A 20,974-nucleotide genomic window follows, 5' to 3' on the forward strand; every position below is an offset into this window, starting at 1 on the left:
ATACATAATATGTAAAGAAAAAGCTTTTTTCAAAATGTGATTCTCAAATTTTCTGCAAACTGCCTCTTGGTGGCAAAAAAAATGCAGTACTATTCTCTACATGGGAATTTAATTGTGTTTCTTGTTTTCATGTTCATGAGGTAATATGACATGTCTAGTTTCAATACAATACAAGTAAATCAAAGACATATATTATTTTTTAACAATATTGAAGAATGAACTGTTCTAAGAGAATGAATTTTCCAAAGAATAGAAACATTTATAATTTCATCTTAAATGATAATATCATTCTTTTGTATCCATGTAGTATTTATTAAAGAAGGTTATGCATTTTCGTTAAATGAGATGTTGTTAGTTTAGTTGAATTAACTCATTCTTTCATGTACTGTGCATTTAATTCCTATTATGGGTAAGCAGTGTGTATGGTTTATATGTAGTTTCATGTTTAACCTTCCTAACAATTCAGCGAGGTGTGCCCTTTTTCTCATTTCACTTGTAAGAGAATGAGGACCATGAAGGTTTAGGGATGGACTGATTCTGTTTGTTCTTGTTCTTGTTGATGCTGCTGCTAACAGAATACCTGAAAGAAAACATGGGTTTACTTTTGGAGAACAGTTTTAGATGACTGTACTTTGTGGATAAGGATGCATGATACCTTGGCTCTGTCCATGGTCATGAGTGCTTACAGCGTTGCCTGCACATAGGATAGTAAAGATAGATAGCAGATAGGGAAGCACTGCACTACAGACCATGGGCATCCCATACTATAAAATATATTCCCATAATGTATCCCATATTCTAAAATATATTTAGTACTTCAAAAAGTACAGTAGTCTTAACTATCTCAAGCCCTCAAAATCCAAAGTCTCTTCTGGAATTCATTGCTATCTCTTGAGTGTGAACCCCTGTAATATATTGTAACATGCAGTGGCATGAATAAAACTTGTTTTTAAAACAGGCTTAAGAAAGATGTGATCAGGCCAAAGCAAGAATGAAAACTAGCAAGGCAAAACCAAACTTGTAGCTCATATGAAATCTGGGACTTGTGGTGACATCATCTGAGCTCTGATGAGCTTGGGTGGTCTTACCCTGGCAGCTCTACCACCTACATTACCCACGAACTCTCTTAAGTCATCTTTACTCAGTGCCCACAGATCTGTTTGGCAGATGTTCTGCATCCTGGCATCTCTAAACATCTTGCGATCCCCACTGTAAGTTAGTCTTCACATTCACAGCTTCACACATAGGCCTCTCAGGACTTCTCTTCAGTGAATCCAATCACACTACACATGTTCTGGCCTTCAGCAATTTTCTGAAGCCTTGGCACAGGCTCCACGAGCCAGTAACTCTTGCATTCTACATGCTTGCAAAATCAGCACCATATGGTCAATGCCAGGTTCTGCTGCCAGCTCGGGATGTAGCTTGTCCTCCTTGTTCCTGGCTACAGCAGGCTAAGCATGATTGGGAAGCTGAATTTGAAAACATATCTCTGGGAAGTTCTGATGAAGCAAGGTGTGCTGTCAACTCTTACTTTGTTAGGTACTCTCCTTTCAGCCAACTCCCCTTTAAGTGAATTTGTATTTTTAAGCAGTGTAACCTTTGATGGGAGAAGCAATTGTAACTGATTTGTCCATATCTGACCTGTGCCACAACTTTAACTTCATTTACATTCATGTCCTGCCAAACAGCGCATATTTTATAGCTTTCTGCTCCACTTCCTACTCTCCATCATAACAGAAATCAACCAACTAACCAACCAACCAAACAAACAAAAAGCCAAAAAAACAGACTAAAAGCAGTTAGCACAAACAATGCCACAGATCAAATAATATGCAGTCGTGAAATTACTCCACCCAGTGAAATACTCTTTTATTTTAAAATTAAGCCTCATTTGCAATTTCAGGGCATACATAAAAGATCCAGATTCTTTGCTAGAGAATCCAACGTGAATTTCATGTAACATAGTTCTTGAGTTCTTGTTTTACCTACTCTGATACCTCTAAAGTCTAGACTTTACTGTCTACATTTCTTTAGCATTCTGTTTTTCCATGTTCTCACAAAAGCTCCCATTTTGCTCTGCTTATACTACCCTAGGGATTCCTCATGTCAAATACCTAAGCCTTCCACATTCCAATTCCAAAGGCCTATGAGCCACAAGATTATTACAATAGTTATAACACTTTTTATACCTGTATCCTGTGTGACTCTTCTTGTGACTGATGGAGTATCCAACAGACGCAATGGTAGAAGAATTCATTTTGACTCATGCTTTGAGTGGCTACGGTCCATTATGATAGCAGGAAGAGCAGGCTCTCTCCATGGTTCCAGAAGCTTGCTGCAAGGCTTTCTGCATTTCCATAGATCATGAAGTAGAGGGATCAGACCAGAAGAGGCAGACTTTAACCCTCAATTCCTGTCCCTCTGGTTCTGTATCTGCCAGCCAGGCAGATGTCTGAAAGGCTCCACAATGTCTGGTGAACAAGTATCAAGCCACGGGATTGACACTTCTTCACTTTCAAACCATAGCAGGTAACATAGTCAACTGTGTGTGAACCCCACTTACTTCCATTCATTTCCTCTTACATCTCTATGTGTCAGGCAGCAAGTTAGGTAGTTCTATGTGCCTTAATCTTATTTAAACTCAAAGCAACTTCATGAAGTAAAATTCCCACCATTTTTAGAGTGTAGCCCCTTGTTCAGAAGGGTACTGTGTTTTACATGACAGTGCAGACTAATAAGTGAAACAGAGGGCATCTTTCCACTTGGAACCTGCCTTGTAGATGGCACTTCAAGTAGTCTCTGACTTAGGCACAGTGCACTCTCCAACATTCTGACTTTTTGCACTGTGACCTCTTCTACTATGCAAATGTCTATCTGGCCACCTTCCTATTGTAGCTTGGTTTTAATCATTTAGGACATTTATTGGTTGAGTATAACTTTCTTAACAGGTCTTTCTATAACTGAATTCTCTTTTCCTATTTCAGTCACTACACTATAAAAAAGGCAATGACTCCTCAAATATGTAAAACATACCCTGGCATTTTTTGATGCTAAGAACCACCCATTTGCTTTTCTGAGCTTAATGAACTTTACTTGGATATGCAAGGATGTTCTTAGTTCACCTCAGCTGTAGCCTCATTTTTTATCACTCAACTGCCACCCAGAGTGAAGTCTACCTCTGCCAAACACCTTGCTAATTTCCAAAGCCATTTACTTCTTTGTATCTCTATACTTTCATGTACAATATTCTTAGAACCTAGTGGAGGATTCCATTTTGTTTCCTGCCTGGGAAATTTTTTTTACATGTTTTTGAAATCACAATTCAACTTATAAAAGTATAAAGTTATTTCCTCAACTAAAATTGGTCACCCTTCTTTAGTCCCGCAGTCCTCTTTCATATCTTGGTAAAGCATAAAAAATGCTAATGTAATTATATGCCCGACTATGTTTTTGACAGCTACTACCACCCAGGCCCTTACACAATGCCTGTATAGTGTGAACATATTTTATTTGGAACAACTGACCAAATGTTCAGTTGCTAGACACAGCAAAGTGACACTGTAAAGTACTGGTCATTGAACAATAAAACAAATTACTTGTTCATTGAACATTTGCTCTAGACAAATCACTGTGCTTGGTGCTACAATGGAATCCAGAAATAATAAAATAAATCTTGCCCCACATGACAGCTTTGAATTTAATTAAGCAGCTAAGACTACTTTGGAAGAAAAAACACTCATGTCCTGTTTTAATTGTTCATGTTTGTTCCTATTAGTCTAAAACCTCTTTGGAGATGAGTTCCTTTTGTTGTTGTTGTTTCTAGCACATAAATAGTCTTCAAGGATGAGTGGAAAGACATAGAGAGATATGACAAATGTTCACAATGAAGCCTCTGTTAATATTGGAGATAAGATGAAGATACAGGCATAAAGAAAGTTCTGTGTCACTGAAGATACAGGGTGGATTTGATGAAATTGAGAAAGTGTATGTTCACGTTGAGGATATGAAAACCAACATGGGAAATGTGCTAGTCAATTAGCGCCTATCTCATACATACTGTCAGCAAAGCATGTCAAACTTAGTGTGTTATGAGAACAGACATTGATTCTCAGTCTTAGATCTGCTGATCCAGGGTTAGACAATTTCAGTCTGTACATAGCCCAAGGTGTGGTTGACTCCAGACTGTGGTTGGGTTCAGGTCTTTTCTACATATCCCCAAAATTGATGGTGGTGTTTTATGGAAGGTTAAGTAGATTTTGGGTATTAAGGGGGTGGGGTAATGAACAGCTTTGACCAAGAGAAAGGGCTCTTGGTGGTTCATTGATTGATCACCATCTCCATCTACACACTATATGTATGCTTGGTATCTGTGGATGTCAGAAGAGAGCGCTGGGCTCTCTGGGATGTTCACAAGCATGTTGTGAGTTGCCACTTGGGTACTAGGACCTGAACTCAGCTCCTTTGCTGGAGCACCAAGTGCTCTTAACCACCAAATCATTGTTACAGCACCCGTGCCCCAGCTTATTCCTTATTTCACACTTAAGAAGCATAGTTTGAGGGAGTCCTACTATATCATAATCTCTTGTTTTATCTGTCTGTCTGTCTGTCTGTCTGTCTGTCTGTCTGTCTGGTGTGTGTGTGTGTGTGTGTGTGTGTGTGTGTGTGTGTGTGTGTGTGCTTGTGTGCACATGCATGCAGAGGTCAGGGATTGACCTGGTGTCTTCCTCAATTTATTCTCCATCTTAAAATTTTGAGACACAGTCTCTTCACTGAATCTGGCACTTGCAGTTTTGGTTGGCTTGGGTAGCCATGGAATTCCTAGGATCCACTTCTCTCAAGTCCTAGCACTCAAGGTTAGAGACATGCTCAACCTCCACTGGCTTTTTACATGGGTGGTCAGGATCTGAATTCAAATCATCATGCTTATCCAGGAATCATTTCACCTACCTAGCCATTCGTTCTACCCCTATGGCAACAAGTATCCTGTCATATAAGTTTGCTTCATATTTCTCTGTCTATAATTATCAAATCTTGGACCCAGCATGACAATAGATATGGAATTATCATGATTTGCTTGGGTTAATTGTTTGGTGATGGAACAAGTAACAAAGATTCAGCCTTTGCTGATACAATCCAGAAAGAAATTGTCAATGCCTAGCCTGATGATTTTTGTGTTACAGCAAGACCTCCAATCCAAGCCCAAAGGCAGACCAACTAGTCAGAATAAGCTTTTTTTTCTGGACTCTTTAGGGAATATTTTGTTTTCATATAGGGTCATCCTGCTCATAATACAGTGATATTTGACTAACTTTTCAAGTTTGCTCATAAAGAGAATTAATATTTGACTATCTCTTATATGACAGGCAATATTCTGGACAGTTTACACATGAGACTGCATTTATCCTTCACAAAAAGCTGATGAAGTGATAGTATTTCTAAATCCATTTTTTTCTTGTTGCAGAACAAAAGTCCAGACCTAATTTACTTGATGAAGATCACAAAGCAATTTTGCCACTCTCCAGTGGCCAAGTGCATTCTTCTACAATTTTATGAAATAAAATAAAAATATATTATGTCTCTAGTTGGATCTGCATGCTTGAGCCTTTTCAAGGTATTTTGTAAAGATAGCTTGCTTCAATCTCGATGCCCAGATCTCATTTTTGGCTTCCAGGGGCTCACAGGCAATATGAAAAGCAATAATCTTCAAATTGAACAAATAAAGACCTGAAGTGATAAATTACCTGGAAGCAGACTCCAGGGCCATAGTTCTTCTGTTTGACAACTCACATGTAATAATGGCAGTACCTAATTATTTTTAAAATACTTTAGTGTAAGGAGAATGTCGTCATGTGGTTATTAAAGTTTTTTTTGAAACAAGCGTTATGAAAGACAAAGTCAACAAAATTATCCAGTTTTCCACTAGAAGTTATTTATTCCATTCACTTCAGAGTTTGTCTTTGTGTTTTTAACCTCTGCCTCAACGTGTTCTCAGAACTGATATTGACCAAACCATGGCTGCTGAGATGTGAAATTAGGTGATTTAAAGATTCACTTCTGATTCCCAAGATATGCTTGAGGGCATCCTGTGATGTGCTTTAGGGCATAAAATGACCTCAAGCTGAGGCTAACAGAGGAAAAAAAATCTCCACAGTGAAATAAATATTGCAGAATGGTTTACTGCCTAGAGAATGGTATTCTTATTTTTCTTCCACATCTATCTTTTCCACACAATCTAGTCACAAGGCAGAAAAGTTCCCTATATCTACTGTTGACTTGTCATACAATGGAAGCAGCCGGAGTTGTTCAACATGTTCTCATCAGTTCAAAGATTGAATTCACTTTATTATTTCCTTCTAAACAATTTTGGATCCAATGTGTGGAGCAGAAAATAAACATCAAACCTTTGGAGAGTTTTGTTTTGTCCAGATTTAATTTGTTCATGGTAATGAGCGGAAAAGGAGATGGTTAGACCTTGATTGTCTACTTTGAAAGAATCAAAGATTGGTGTAGAAAACAAGATAATCTTACTGGGGCTTTGATTGATATGTCATTTGCATAATCAGGAGTGAAGTATGGTCTTGGAATATAGTCTTCCAAATTACTTTTATCTGTGCTTCCAGAAAACAATGAAACGCTGACTCAATACTTCCTGAACGTGTTCCTTTCTATCCCTTGGCAGAGCTTCTATAAGCAGAATGATCAGAAGGAGGGGAGGAAAGTAGGCAGAAAGAGAAGCAAGGAATCTGGGTGCATTTCCAAGATGAATAATCAGCTTCCTCCTCCGAAAGGGAATTGGCAAGGCTGTATGGAAGGATCCATGATTCCTTCCCTCTTGATTGTGGCAGCAGTATGTAAGCTGGCAAGAAGGGCCTGCAGATACTATGGATGGACATAATCATCCCTCAAAGGCTCCCATTTAACTCACTGTAATTTAAGATTACACAGCCTCACTTGCTCTGCATACGTCTTCTGGAGTAAGCCTATAACATTGCTTGAGAACCTAACAATCTTCCGTCTGAATGTTTTATAGTTTGTGATACACTTGGGGATTTGTAAGCTTGGCTTGGGAAAAAAGCCTGTCTTCCCTCTCTTAATCTTGGAAAAACTTGGTGCCAAGCCTGGTAGTTCATACCCTGTGCATTCTTTTTGTGCCTACCTTCTTGTTACAAGTAACACACACACACACACACACACACACACACACACACACACAGAGAGAGAGAGAGAGAGAGAGAGAGAGAGAGAGAGAATCATTTGTGTTGTTCTAGATGAAGAGCTAAGATTTAACAAAGATGTCTTGGCTGTCTCCCTAGCACCCTACATACTTTTCAACAGAGTAGATTATTTTAATTCTGATCATTCATTTGCTGATTTTATATATAGAGAAGTAGAACTAAAAAGATTTTAATGTATTAACTTCCAAATCACACAACTAATGCCAGGGACTGAGCTATGGTGGCTGTTTTACTGAAGTCCATTTCTTTCCCTTGGTAGAACACTTCTGCCTCTCAAGTCTAAAGGCAAAAAAGCCAAGTAGTGAGAAATAAAGGTGTGTAAGATGTCTTCAAGTAGAGTGTTGACTGACATGCAGAAATTATGCAACCATTATTGAATTAAGAGAAACAGTCAAGTAATAAACATCTGCTTTCTGGGATGGCTTTTCTCTTCATACTTTTCTTAGTTTAGTGTGGTGGTGTGTATATTGATGTGGGTGTTTGCATAGGTGCACATGAAAGTGCATGCAGAGGATGGCTAGAGCTTGACATTAGGAGTCTTTAGCATGCACTTTCTGTTTGTTTTCAGACAAGACCTCCCACTAATTGCTGGGGCATACTACTCATGTAGTCTGGTGTCCAGTGAACTCCTCTTACCTCTTCCTCCCCAATGCTGAGGTTAAGCTACCATTGTCTTTTGTCTGGTTGTTAGGCACCTAACCTAGGGTCCAGGTGCTTGTGCAGTTCTTTAGAGACTGAGCCATTTTCACAACCAGTCCTCCTCTGTTGTTTTGTCAAATTATTCGAAGCAAGCATTTACTACTTTTACAATTAGTAGGAAGAAGAAAGAACTGGGCATGGTGGCACATGACTGTGATTCTGGCGCTTGTCATGAGCTGAGGCAGGAATATAGGGAGCTCAAGGTCATTCTGGGTGATATGAGATAGTGTCTCAAAGAACTACAAAAATGGAAGAATGAGGAGAAAAGAAGGAAGGAAGGGAGGGAGGAAGGGAGTGAGTGAGTGAGTGAGTGAGGGAGGGAGGGAGGAAGGAAGGAAGGAAGGAAGGAAGGAAGGAAGGAAGGAAAATTTCTAGAGCCACATAATGCCATGGGTCTGGTACTTGGGAGGTAGTTTGACAAATGAACTCAAAGCTTCTCTTTCAGAACTGCCACTTACTGCTGCTTTAGTGAATTCAGTTCTCAAAATGGCCAGGGTCACATGGTCACCTTGTAATTTTCTTCTTTGGTGCCTGAATTTTGACCAGATACCCCCTCTGCCCCACGCCCACAATGAGCTATCCTAGTGAATAAAATAATGTAAAGTATTTACGGATCTTTGGATAAAAGGACAGTGAGCAGAGGACACTACACTGTTTTAAGTTGTAAGCCAGTATACAGACAGACATAGTTTATAGCCCACAAGGCTCAAAACATATTACTAAAAAGTCAGGAAGAAAAAAGAAATGATTGTAATGTCATGTGTAGCTACAGAACTTGGCATGTCACAATGGCATAGTAAGAATTGTTTTCTATACAAATCAGACTTTGCTTTTCAAATGGTAGGCGTGAAGCCACATCTAATCTTTACATTGTAAACCTATGCTACAAGATTAACATACACATGACTTCTTGAAGTTTAGGAAACAGAATTTTGTTTGTTGTATTCAGCCATTTATGCATATTGTTTTATGCATATTATTACATGGCATTCTTAAGGACTGGAGAGATGACTTAGTGGTTAAGAGCACTTAATGCTATTCAAGAGAATCCAGGTTCCATTTGTAACATCCACCTTTGGCAGTTCATACCTGTCTGTAACTCCAGTTATAGGAATCCAATACCCTCTTTAGTCTCTTTGAGTACTATATACCGGTGGCTCACGTACTGACATGCAGACACAGATACACACAGATAAACACACATATACATACATATAAAATTTCAAAGCTTCATTTAATGCACAAGTCTAGAAATTGGCATGTTTAATAGTCATCTGTGCTCTGAATGAAAAGGACAAGATGCCAAGGAAACTGTGCACAACGGTAATGCTTCTTTCTTGAAGTGGAGTTTGAAGAAAAGTTGCGTCTGAGACTCATGGTCTTCATGGAAACATCCAGCCTCGGATTCATGGGGAAGAGGGATCATCCAGAACAGAAGCAGTTCTCCCAGGGCTCTGGCCAGGAAAGAGTCAGGGGAACAATGGTTCAAACATGGCATAGTGCATGCCATTCAAGACTTTCATCCCAGTAGCAACAGGAGCAAAGCGAATGTTTCATCAGAGGAACAAATGTTGTGCCTCAAAGGGAGTGGAGAAGAATAGAAAATATGGAAAACAGTCATTACAGCAATATCAGTGAACTCTGCATAGAAGCCTCTAGCAAAGTAATCACAGTAAAGGTGAGGTAAAGTTCAGTAAGAGGCATAAGATGCATCCAGAAGGTAAAACGAAATTCTGCTATCGGCATCTCTAGAAATCTCTTTTCACATGATGAAGGCAATGAACTCTGGAAATGAGCTAAATAGGGTGAGCCAGGTGTGCCCGATCTCACCACATGACATTTTCTTAGGTTGATTTCATATATATATTCTTTATTTACATTCTCCCACACCACCCCAAAATCCCATAAGCCATCTCCCCTCCCCCTGTTCCCCAATCAATGCCCTCCCGCTTCCCTGTCCTGGAATCCCTCCCTTATACTGCTGCATCGAGCCTTTCCAGGACCAGGAGCCTCTCCTCCCTTTGATGTCCAACAATGCCATCTTCTGCTGATGTTTTTGTCCCTGGGAGCTCTGGGAGTACTGGGTGGCTCATATCATTGTTCCTTCTATGACACTGCACACCCTTTCAGTTCCTTGGGTCCTTTCTTTAGCTCCCCCATTGGGGACCTTGTGATCAGTTCAATAGCTGGCTGAGAGTGTCCCCCTCTGTATTTGTCATGCACTAGCAAAGCCTCCCAGGTGACAGCTATAACCTGCTCCAGTCAGCAAGCACTTGTTTGCATCCACAATAGTGTCTGGGTTTTGTAACTGTATATGGATGGATCACGAGGTGAGGCAGTCTCTGGATGGTCTTTCCCTCAGACTCTGCTCCATACTTTGTCTCTGTGTCTCCTTCTGTGGGTATTTTGTTTCCCCTTCTAAGAAGGAGCAGAGTATCCACACTGTTTTTTCCTTCTTCTTGGTCATCATTTGATATATGAATTGTGTCTTGGGTATTCCAAGCTTCTTTCTTATGTAGCCCAGGCTGTCTCAAACTGTCTCGATCTTTTGGAGTTACTCAATGAAATTACAGGTCTGTACCACCATTCATGGCCAACCTGAGATTATTTATTTGTTCATTCATTTTATACTCTCTCTCCCTCCCTCTCCCTCCCTCTCTCTTTCTCTCTCTCTCTCTCTCTCTCTCTCTCTGGGGGTCTCCCCCCCCTCTCTCTCTGGGGATGCATGTGGGGTCTGTGTGTATTGGTATGTTATGTTTGTGCATACAGGTTCATGTAGCATGGTATTTGTGTATAGGTCACAAGACAGCCTTTGATTTAGGTTCTTGTTCTCTATCTTGTTTGAGATATGGCTCCTTGTCATTGATTAATGTGTATGCCCATGGGCTTTTAGGTATCTCCCTGTCTGACTCTGACTCTTATTTTTCTATAGGTATTCAGAGGTAACAATATATGACCATATTGGCTATAAATGGGTCCTGGGAATCCAAATTCAGGGTTTCCTGCTTGCATGACAAGCATAGTATTCACTTTACTCAGCCATCCATTTCCAGTCCCAAATGACTTTGAAAATATTTATTTTATTTTCAATTGTGTCTGTCTGGGTATGTGTACTTGCAGGTGTCTCCATCACCTGGAGCTGCTGTTACAGAAAGTTGTGAGCTACCTGGTGAGGGTGATGGGAATTGAACTCAGGTCCTCCACAAGAACAATATGAGTTTTAAAAAAATGCTGCTGGGCCATCTCCCCAGCCCCACATGGCTAAGAGGAAACTTTCTGTCTGGGTTGTGGGAAGAGATGTGATTATTGATGGCAACCAGAGAGACTTGGTTTCCCTGGCTTTGAAGATAGGCAGGAATGTACCACACATCTCACTTGCTAAGATGGAAACCTCAAAGCTCCAGCAGTCTTCAGCACAATTAACACGAAGCTATGGTTTTGTTCCAGAGATGTTTCTGTTGTGAAGATTTCATACAAAGAGAACCTGACAATATGTGGCAGGTTTGAATTGATTCTTTCATATAACATAACACTTCTGAAGCCTGTTCATCTCCACTATGTGGGTATACTACATTCTCCTTATGAGATACTGAACATTGTTCTTCCTACTTTTTGGTTATGAACGTTATGAATGTAACATGTTGCTCCTAAGTATTGACATCCATGTCGGGTGAACATTTCCTTGGCTATATACCTGGGAATGGAATTAATGGACCACGTGGTATGACTTTATTTAACCTCTTGAGGAGATATGTTCTTTTCCAATATGGCAACATTATTTCACATTCCCACCATCAATGTGTAAGTCTCTAATTACGGCATGTCCACATTTATGTTATTGTTCAACAAAACTTTTCGCTCCTCTACTTTCTCCTCCTATTCTATTTTTCCCAATGGGGTGTAAAGTGACATCTCATTGAGATTTTGATTTGCATTTGCAAGACTGTATTGTTAAATAAGTTTTTGTGTGTTTGTTAACATTTTGGGTACTGTACTGGACAACTATTCAGATCCTTGGCCCACTTTTAAATTAGATTCTCTGTTTTCCATTACTGTTTAGTTATATGTGGTCCTTTCTCATACTTTCTAGACATTTTTTTATTCGATGTATTTTTTATTTACATTTCAAATGTTTTCCCCTTTTCTGCCCCCCCCCCACTTCCCAAAAGTCACATAAGCCTCCTTCCCTCCCCCTGTTCGCCTACCCACCCCTTCCCACTTCCCTGTTCTGATTTTGCTCTATACTGCTACACTGAGTCTTTCCAGAACCAGGGGCCACTCCTCCATTCTTCTTGTACCTCATTTGATGTGTGGATTTTGTTTTGGGTATTCCAGTTTTCCAGGCTAATATCCACTTATTAGTGAGTGCATACCATTATTGATCTTTTGAGACTGGGTTACCTCACTTAGTATGATATTCTCCAGCTCCATCCATTTGCCTAAGAATTACATGAATTCATTGTTTCTAATGGCTGAATAGTACTCCATTGTGTATATATACCACATTTTTTGCATCCATTCTTCTGTTGAGAGATACCTGGGTTTTTCCCAGCTTCTGGCTATTATAAATAGGGCTGCTATGAACATAGTGAAGCATATATCCTTATTACATGCTGGGGAATCCTCTGGGTATATGCCCAGGAGTGGTATAGCAGGATCTTTCAGAAGTGACATGCCCAGTTTTCTGAGGAACCGCCAGACTGATTTCCAGAGTGGTTGTACCAATTTGCAACCCCACCAGCAGTAGAGGCGTGTTCCTCTTTCTCCACATCCTTGCCAACACCTGCTGTCTCCTGAATTTTTAATCTTAGCTCTTCTGACTGGTGTAAGGTGAAATCTCAGGGTTGTTTTGATTTGCATTTCCCTGATGACAAGTGAAGTTGAGCATTTTTTAAGATGTTTCTCTGCCATCTGAAGTTCTTTAGGTGAGAGTTCTTTGTTTAACTCTGTACCCCATTTTTAATAGGGTTATTTGGTTTTCTGGGGTCTAACTTCTTGAGTTCTTTGTATATATTGGATATTAGCCCTCTATCTGATGTAGCATTGGTGAGGATCTTTTCCCAATCTGTTGGTTGCCGATTTGTCCTTTTGATGGTGTCCTTTGCTTTACAGAAACTTTGTAATTTTATGAGGTCCCATTTGTCAGTTCTTGATCTTAGAGCATAAGCTATTGGTGTTCTGTTCAGGAATTTTCACCCCTGTACCGATGTCCTCAAGGGTCTTCCCCAGTTTCTTTTCTATTAGCTTCAGAGTGTCTGGCTTTATGTGGAGGTCCTTGATCCATTTGGAGTTGAGCTTAGTACAAGGAGACATGGATGGATCTATTTGCATTCTTCTGCATTCTGACCTCCAGTTGAACCAGCACCATTTGTTGAAAAGGCTATCTTTTTTCCATTGGATGTTTTAAGCCTCCCTGTCAAGGATCAAGTGGCCATAGGTGTGTGGATTTATTTCTGGATCTTCAATCCTTTTCCATTGATCCGCCTACCTGTCAATGTACCAATACCATGCAGTTTTTAACACTATTGCTCGGTAGTATGGCTTGAGGTCAGGGATATTGATTCTGCCAGAATTTCTTTTGTTGTTGAGAATAGTTTTAGCTATCCTGGGTTTTTTGTTATTCCAGATGAATTTGAGAATTGCTCTTTCTAACTCTATGAAGAATTGAGTTTGGATTTTGATGGGTATTGTATTGAATCTGTATATTGCTTTTGGCAAAATGGCAATTTTAACTATATTAATCCTGCCAATCCATGAGCATGGGAGGTTTTCCCATTTTTTTTTTTGAGGTCTTCTTCTATTTCCTTCTTCAGAGTCTTGAAGTTCTTGTCATACAGATCTTTTACATGTTTGGTAAGAGTCACCCCAAGATACTTTGTATTGTTTGTGGCTATTGTGAAGGGTGTCATTTCCCTAATTTCTTTCTCAGCGTGCTTATCCTTTGAGTATAGGAAGGCTACTGATTTGCTTGAGTTGATTTTATAACCTGCCACTTTGCTGAAGTTGTTTATCAGCTGTAAGAGTTCTCTAGTGGAGTTTTTTGGGTCACTTAGGTAGACTATCATATCATCTGCAAATAATGATAGTTTGACTTCTTCCTTTCCAATTTGTATCCCTTTGACCTCCTTATGTTGTCTAATTGCCCGAGCTATAGTACCTCAAGTACAATATTGAAAAGATAAGGAGAAAGGGGGCAGCTCTGTCTCGTCCCTGATTTTAGTGGGATTGCTTCAAGTTTCTCTCCATTTAGTTTGATGCTGGCTACTGGTTTACTGTATATTGCTTTAATGATGTTTAGGTATGGGCCTTGAATTCCTGTTCTTTCCAAGACTTTAAGCATGAAAGGATGCTGAATTTTGTCAAATGCTTTTTCAGCATCCAATGAAATGACCGTGTGGTTTTTTTCTTTGAGTTTGTTAGTGTAGTGGATTACATTGATGGATTTCCATATATTGAACCAACCCTGAATCCCTGGAATAAAGCCTACTTGATCATGTTGGATGATTGTTTTTATGTGTTCTTGTATTAAGTTGGCAAGAATCTTATTGAGTATTTTTGCATTGATGTTCATAAGGGAAATTGGTCTGAAGTTCTCTTTCTTTGTTGGATCTTTGTGTGGTTTTGGTATCAGCATAATTGTGGCTTCATAGAAGGAATTGGGTGGTGTTCCTCCTGTTTCTATTTTGTGGAATAGTATTGGTGTTAGGTCTTCTTTGAAGGTGTGATAGAATTCTGCACTGAAGTCATCTGGTCCTGTGCCTTTTTTGGTTGGAAGACTTTCTATGACCCCTTCTATTTCTTTAGGGGTTATGGGACTGTTTAGATGATCTATTTGGTCCTGATTTAATTTTGGTATTTGGTATCTGTCTAGGAAATTGTCCATTTCCTCCAGATTCTCCAGTTGTGTTGAGTATAGGCTTTTGTAGTAGGATCTGATAATTTTTTAAATTTCCTCAGTTTCTCTTGTTATATCTCCCTTTTCATTTCTAATTTTGTTAATTTGGATACTTTCTCTGTGCCCTTTGGTCAGTGTGGCTAAGGGCTTATCTATCTTGTTGATTTTCTCAAAGAACCAACTCCTGGATTCGTTGATTCTTTGTATGGTTCTCTTTGTTTCCACTTGACTGATTTCAGCCCTGAGTTTGATGATTTCCTGTCTTCTACTCCTCCTGGGTGAATTGGCTTCTTTTTGTTCCAGGGCTTTCAGGTGTGTCATTAAGCTGCTAGTGTATGCACTCTCCATTTTCTTTTTGGAGGCACTCAGAGCTATGAGTTTTCCTCTTAGCACTGCTTCCATTGTGTCCCAAAGATTTGGGTATGCTCTACCTTCATTTTCATTAAATTCTAAAAAGTCTCTGATTTCTTTCTTTATTTCTTCTTTGGCCAAGGTGTCATTGAATAGAGTATTGTTCAGCCTCCATGTGTATGTGGGCTTTCTGTTGTTTTTGTTGCTATTGAAGACCACTCTTACATCATAATGATCTGATAGGAGGCATGGGATTCGTTCGATCTTTTTATATTTGTTGAGGTCTGTCTTGTGACTAATTATATGGTCGATTTTGGAGACGGTACTATGAGGTGCTGAGAAAAAGGTATATTCTTTTGTTTTAGGGTGAAATGTTCTATAAATATCAGTCAAGTCCAATTGGTCCATAGCTTCATTAGTTTTATTTTGTCCCTGTTTAGTTTCTGTTTTCCTGATCAGTTCATTGAGGAGAGTGGAGTGTTGAAGTCACCCACAATATTGTGTTAGGTGCAATGTGTGCTTTGAGCTTTAGTAAAGTTTCTTTTACCAATGAGGGTGCCCTTGCATTTGGAGCATAGATGTTCAGAATTGAAAGTTCTTCTTGGTGGATTTTTCCTTTGACCAGCAAGAATTGTCCTTCTGAATCTCTTTTGATGACTTTAGGTTGAAAGTCAATTTTATCTGATATTAGAATGGCTACTCCGGCTTGTTTCCTGAGAACATTGGCTTGTAAAATTGTCTTCCAGCCTTTTACTCTAAGGTAGGTTTTGTCTTTGACATTGAGGTGTGTTGCCTGTATGTAGCAAAATGTAGGGTCCTGTTTCCTTATCCAGTCTGTTAGTTTATGTCTTTGTATTGGGGAGTTGAGTTCATTGACATTAAGAGATATTAAGGAATAGTGATTATTACTTCCTGTCATTTTGAGTGGTTATCTTCTTTTGGGTTTGATGAAAGAAGGTAACTATCTTGCTTTTTCCAGGGTGTCATTTCCCTCCTTGTATTGGAGTTTTCCTCCTATTATTCTTTGTAGAGCTGGGTTTGTAGAAAAATATTGTGTGAATTTGGTTTCATCATGGAATATCTTGGTTTCTCCATCTATTGTGATTGAGAGTTTTACTGGGTATAGTAGTGTTGGCTGATATTTGTGTTCTCTTAGAGTCTGCATGAGATCTGCCCAGGATCTTCTAGCTTTCATGGTCTCTGGTGAGAAGTCTGGTGTGATTCTGATAGATCTTCCTTTATATGTTACTTGGCCTTTTTCTCTTGCTGCTTTTAATATTCTTTCTTTGTTTAGTACATTTGGGGTTTTGATTATTATGTAACGAGAGGTATTTCTGCTCAGGTCCAGTCTGTTTGGAGTTCTGTAGGCTTCATGTATATTCATGGGCATCTCTCTCTCTTTATGTTGGGAACGTTTTCTTCCATAATTTTGTTGAAGATATATGCTGGCCCTTTCAGCTGTAAATCTTCACTCTCATCTATACCTATAATCCTTAGGTTTGGTCTTCTCATTGTGTCCTAGATTTCCTGGATGTTCTGGGATACAAGCTTTTTGCATTTTGCCTTTTCTTTGACTGTTGAGTCAAAGGTTTCTATGTTATCTGAGATTCTTTCTTCTATCTCTTGTATTCTGTTGTTGATATTTGCATCTATGGCCCCTGATTTCTTCCCAAGGTTTTCTATCTCCAAAGTTGTCTTCCTTTGTGATTTCTTAGTTGTTTCTACTTTTGATTTTAGATCCTGGATGGTTTTGCTTAGCTCCTTCACTTGCTTGTTTGTGTTTTCCTGTAATTCTTTAAGAGATTTTTGTGTTTCCTCTTTTCATGACTTCTGCTGTTTGACTCACTTTCTCCTGCATTTCTTTAAGTTTTTTTTTTGTTTCTTCTTTATTAGCTTGTCTCTTGAACCTTATTCTCCTGAACTTCTTTAAGTGATTTTTGTGTTTCCATTATACGTGTTTCTAGCTTATTCATGTTCCCCTGTATTTCTTTAAGAGATTCATTTATGTCCTTTTTGGTTCTTCCAGCAGCATCATGAACAGTGATTTTAAATCCAAGTCTTGTTTTTCTGGTGTTTTTGTGTAACCAGGACTTGCTGATGTTGGAGAGTTTGGTTCAGACGCTGCCATATTGCCTAGATTTCTGTTAGTAGCGTTCCTGCGTTTGCCCTCTGCCATCTTGTTATTTCTGGCGTTAGTTGGCCTTGTCTCTGGCTGGTGTTTGTGCCTCCTGTGAGGCTGTAGGGCTATTTTTGCAATATTGGATGGCTGAGTTTCCCCCGTTACAGATTGCTGATGTGCTGTCCTCCTCTTGGGTGCCCTTGGAGCCTTAGTGTGCCTTGCTCCAGATTGTCTGTGTGAACCAGGCGGTGCCCGTTTGCTCCTTCAGTGAGTGCTGATGGTGTATGCTTCGGGACCTTTTCCGAGTGCTGGTTACTATGCTGGGCAGCTGATCTCCCAACCGGGTTGGTGCACACAAGGCTAGCCTAGCTGTTGAGGCCCTGTGTCTAGGCAAAAGCCTGGCAGGCTAAGGCCTTAGCAAAGTTCCCCTCGGGCTATGACTGTTTATTGGTTCTGTCAGGTGGCCAGGATGGTGGAGTGTGTGCGTGCTCTCTGAAAGGGAGAGTCTGCTAGGCTAACAACCTCCTGGCTGGGTTGGCACACAGATGGCCCACCGAGCAGCCCAGGGTCTGGGGTCAGTCCAAGGCCTGTCTAGCTTAGACACCCCCCCCCCACACACACACACACTATGATAGCCTCAGGCTTTGACTCTTAGCTGACTTTGCCTGCTAGAACTCTCTGGCGTCCCGTAGTCAAAGTGGTGGTGTGTGCTCCGGACTGGGCAAACAACCTGCGAGGTTGGCCTCTGGTTATATTTGTGTACCTCAGACTGTCTGATTTCTCTGGAGCCTGAGATCGAAGATGGCGGAGAGACTCTGGTAACTGACTGGCAGGAGGCAGAGTTCTGATGTGGCTTCTGTGTAGTGAAAGGCGCTGTAAATCTGCCACCGCTTGCAGCCCGACTGGCCAGCGAAGGTCAGTGGTAGCAGGCGCAGGGCCTGCCTGGACCCTGTCTCCTTTGTTCCACTGCTAATGACCCTTCCGCTGGACCAGCTGCTGCTGCTGCTGCCGCTGCTGCCACTGCCCCTCTTTCTAGACATTTCTTATCTCATGTATGTTGGCTAATCTTGGTGATCCACTTGACACAAACAGGAGGAAGGAAGTAGCATTGAAAACTTTCCTCTATTAGATTGGCCTATGGACATAGCAGTGGGAAATTTTCTTGATTGCTAATTGATGTAGGGAGGGCCCAGCCCACTGTAGACTAATATTTAAGTAGGTTGACCCAGACTTTATAAAAATGCCGACTGAAAAGGGCAGTAAGCATCATTCCACTGTAGTTTTTACTTCAAGTTCTTGCTTTGTGGTGATTCCTATGCTGCTGAGTTTCTGTTTCATTTAGCTTCTATCATGGCTTCCCTTAAGGATGGAATATGTCATATGATATAAGCCCTCCCCTCTGCAGATTCTTTTTGGTCATGGTGTTTTATCACTGCACCAGAAAGCAAACTGAAACAATATATTTGATTTGAAAACATATGCCCACATTACATGGGTTGTTTTAACTTTATAGATGGTTCCTTTTGTAGCACACATGTTTTTAATTTTGATAAAGACGAACTCGTCAAACGTATTTCTCATATCTTACAGCTTGACAGATGTGGATAGTTAGTGACTACCTGAGGTTACTGAACATACTTCTGTGATCTTTAAAAAAAAATCAGAGTTTTATAAAAACTTTAGATTACCTATAGCAGACATTTTAAAATTAATGTTCTTTTTTATTAGATATTTGCTTTATTTACATTCCGATGTTAACCCCTTTTCATGTTACCCCACTGAAAACGTCCTATTCCATCCCCTCCCCCTGCTCACCTCCCCCAATTTCCTGACTTGCATTTCCCTATTCTGGGGAATTGAGCCTTCACAAGACCAATGGCCTCTCCTCTCATTGATGTCTGAAATAGTCATCTTCTGCTACATATGTAGCTAGAGCCATGAGTCCTTCCATGTGCACTCTTTGGTTGGTGGTTTAGTCCCTGGAAGCTCTGGAGGTACTGGTTGGTTCATATTGTTCATATTATTGTTCCTCCTGCGGAGCTGCAGACCTCTTCAGTTCCTTGGGTTCTCTCTCTAGCTGCTCCATTGGGACCCTGTTCTCATTCTATTGGTTGGCTGTGAGACATGAGTGTTTTGATCCACTTTCCAATAAGGATCAAATATCCACACTTTGCTCTTCCTTCATCTTGAGCTTCATGTGATCTGTGAGTTGTACCTTGGATATTCTGAGCTTTTGGGCTAATATCCACTTATCAGCGAGTGTATACCGTGGGTGTTCTTTTGTGATTGGGTTACCTCACTCTGGATGATAGTTTCTAGCTCTATCTATTTGCCTAAAAATTTCATGAATTCATTGTTTTTAATAGCTGAGTAGTACTCCATTGTGTAAATGTACCACATTTTCTGTATCTATTCCTCTGTTAAGGGCCATCTGGGTTCTTTACAGTTTTTGGCTATTTCAAATAAGGATGCGATAGTCATAGTGGAGCATGTGCCCTTATTACATGTTAGGGCATCTTCTGGCTATATGCCCACAAGTGGTATAGTACCTATAGCATACATAGACTTCTGTTTATTATTTACTCCCTATTACCCTCAGTTCTATGGTACAATATGGACTAATATTTTTTTAATTTTTTTTATTCGATATAATTTATTTACATTTCAAATGATTTCCCCTTTTCTAGCCCCCCACTCCCCGAAAGTCCCGTAAGCCCCCTTCTCTTCCCCTGTCCTCCCACTCACCCCTTCCCACTTCCCCGTTCTGGTTTTGCTGAATACTGTTTCACTGAGTCTTTCCAGAACCAGGGGCCACTCCTCCTTTCTTCTTGTACCTCATTTGATGTGTGGATTATGTTTTGGGTATTCCAGTTTTCTAGGTTAATATCCACTTATTAGTGAGTGCATACCATGATTCACCTTTTGAGTCTGGGTTACCTCACTGAGTATGATATTCTCTAGCTCCATCCATTTGCCTAAGAATTTCATGAATTCGTTGTTTCTAATGGCTGAATAGTACTCCATTGTGTAGATATACCACATTTTTTGCATCCACTCTTCTGTTGAGGGATACCTGGGTTCTTTCCAACATCTGGCAATTATAAATAGGGCTGCTATGAACATAGTAGAACATGTATCCTTATTACATGGTGGGGAGTCTTCTGAGTATATGCCCAGGAGTGGTATAGCAGGATCTTCTGGAAGTGAGGTGCCCAGTTTTCAGAGGAACCGCCAGACTGATTTCCAGAGTGGTTGTACCAATTTGCAACCCCACCAGCAGTGGAGGAGTGTTCCTCTTTCTCCACACCCTCTCCAACACCTGCTGTCTCCTGAATTTTTAATCTTAGCCATTCTGACTGGTGTAAGATGAAATCTTAGTGTTGTTTTGATTTGCATTTCCCTAATGACTAATGAAGTTGAGCATTTTTTAAGATGCTTCTCCGCCATCCGAAGTTCTTCAGGTGAGAATTCTTTGTTTAACTCTGTACCCCATTTTTTAATAGGGTTGTTTGGTTTTCTGGAGTCTAACTTCTTGAGTTCTTTATATATATTGGATATTAGCCCTCTATCTGATGTAGGATTGGTGAAGATCTTTTCCCAATTTGTTGGTTGCCGATCTGTCCTCTTGATGGTGTCCTTTGCCTTACAGAAACTCTGTAACCTTATGAGGTCCCA

Source organism: Apodemus sylvaticus, chromosome 6 (genome assembly GCF_947179515.1).
Source record: "Apodemus sylvaticus chromosome 6, mApoSyl1.1, whole genome shotgun sequence".
NCBI lineage: Eukaryota > Metazoa > Chordata > Mammalia > Rodentia > Muridae > Apodemus > Apodemus sylvaticus.